Raw genomic sequence first — 2,111 nt, 5'->3', positions numbered from 1 at the left:
ACTCCGTCTCGGTGTAGTCCAGTCACTTCTTGAAATCTCTAGAAAGGCAAATACTTCTTTCTGGTTTACAGGGCTATACTAGCAAGTAGTACTACAATAGTGGGCTCACATAGAAATTTTGTCTCATGCAAGAGCCTGGCTATATGCGTGCTCTAAGGTTCGCAACTGCCACGTTCAGGTTGCACTTGGCTCTTCGCCTCTTCGAGAAGACGAACAATGATGTTACTACTACTTCTTCTACAGTATCGAATCCACTGCTACATGTCCGTCCACCGCGAGAGGGAGGGATAAGCAAAAGCCTGTCCTCGTCTGTGAGCCACCGCGCGCATGGGCGAGGGATAAGGCGTGTAGTAGTAGTAAAATCAAGCTTCTCCTCGTTGTACGAGTTAACGCGACACATCATAGCACTGGCCCCACATGGTTGCCTCTAAACTTGGCTGAAAGACCCGCAGTGTACAATACTCCATTTTCTGCAACCTCTAACATTTACCCTACCACAAATTAAAAAATATATATTCCTGTCTTGACCAGATGAGCGTGCAAACTAGAATCACCAGGATGACAGGTAGGGCCAGAAGATTATTATTATTTTAACCAAAAAATATAGCATGGAGCCGACCCTAACGATTTTAGGGCTTGTTTGGTTCCAATAAGTCACCTGACATAAACCCGTGACTTATAAGTCACGCCTATTTGGTTGTCATCTGACTTATAAGTCACCTGACCACACCTTCTCACCTTGTTTTTTTTCTAAAGGTGATGGGACCCACGCAAAAGTGGGTGACTTATAAGTTGGGGTGCCTTATAAGTTGGGTATGTTTGGCAAAATAAGTCACTTCTTTCACTTTTTGACTTATAAGTTGGTGACTTATTTGGAACCAAACAGGCCCTTAAGCTTACAGGCACGATACACGCTATCCTAGACTACTCTACACATGAAACTACCACACGAGCGTCCGGGCTGCGCTTGGCTCTTCGCCTCTTCAATAATTTGCGTTTACCGATGCATTAATTACAACGCATGCATGCATGCCGCGACTCACCTTTTGATACTTGCATGTGTTGATTTAATGCACCTTGAAGTAGTATGAATATGTGACGGTAAAGCTTTGTAATGCCCCGACCCTAATAAAGCGAGAGATGGTTGTGCACGAGGAGGGCGAGATCATGCAGACGGAACAGGACCCGACGATGGAGCTCTCTATGGTCTCGATGGACCTCACCTTGCTCCACTGCCCCTTGTGCCTCCGCCTCTTGAAGCCTCCAGTGTATGAGGTTCGAATACACCTCGTCCATTCGTCTGATCGAGCAAGGTGCATGTTTCTTGATTGATGTGTTGTTTGATTGATTTGTGGAGTGCAAGGGAGGGCGCCTGGCTTGCGCGGACTGCCGTGTCGAGCGCCCCGAGGACCAGCAGCAGTGCCAGAAGTGCGAGCGCGGCGGTGGCTTCGACGTGCAGAACACGGCGGTGGACGCCGTCCTCTCCTCGGTGAGGGTGGAGTGCCCGCACGAAGGCTGTGGGCTCTACGTCACTTACCACAAGCTCGCCGATCACCAGAGCGTGTGTCCGCTCGAACCCTGCAAATGCCCCGTGCCCGTCTATGGCTACGAAGGCCCGCCTCCGGTGCTCTCCCACCACATCAGTACCGTGCATCCCATGTGTAGGATCGAAAGTATGTCCAGAGGGGGTGATTAGACTACTTGACCAAATAAAAACTTAACCTTTTCCCAATTTTAGTTCTTGGCAGATTTTAGCTATTTTAGGACAAGTCAAGCAATCATCACACAATTCAAGCAAGCATGCAAAGAGTATATTGGCAGCGGAAAGTAAAGCATGCAACTTGCAAGAATGTAAAGAGAAGGGTTTGGAGAATTCAAACACAATTGGAGACACGGATGTTTTTCCCGTGGTTCGGATAGGTGGTGCTATCCTACATCCACGTTGATGGAGACTTCAACCCACAAAGGGTAACGGTTGCGAGAGTCCATGGAGGTCTCCACCCACAAAGGGTAACGGTTGCGCGAGTCCACACAGGGCTCCACCCACGAAGGGTCCATGAAGAAGCAACCACCCACAAAGGGTCCATGAAGAAGCAACCTTGTCTATCCCA

The sequence above is a fragment of the Triticum urartu genome, chromosome 2A, assembly GCF_056163025.1.
Source record: "Triticum urartu cultivar PI428250 chromosome 2A, HENAU_Tu73, whole genome shotgun sequence".
Taxonomy (NCBI): Eukaryota; Viridiplantae; Streptophyta; class Magnoliopsida; order Poales; family Poaceae; genus Triticum; species Triticum urartu.
This window is presented reverse-complemented; position numbering follows the sequence as displayed.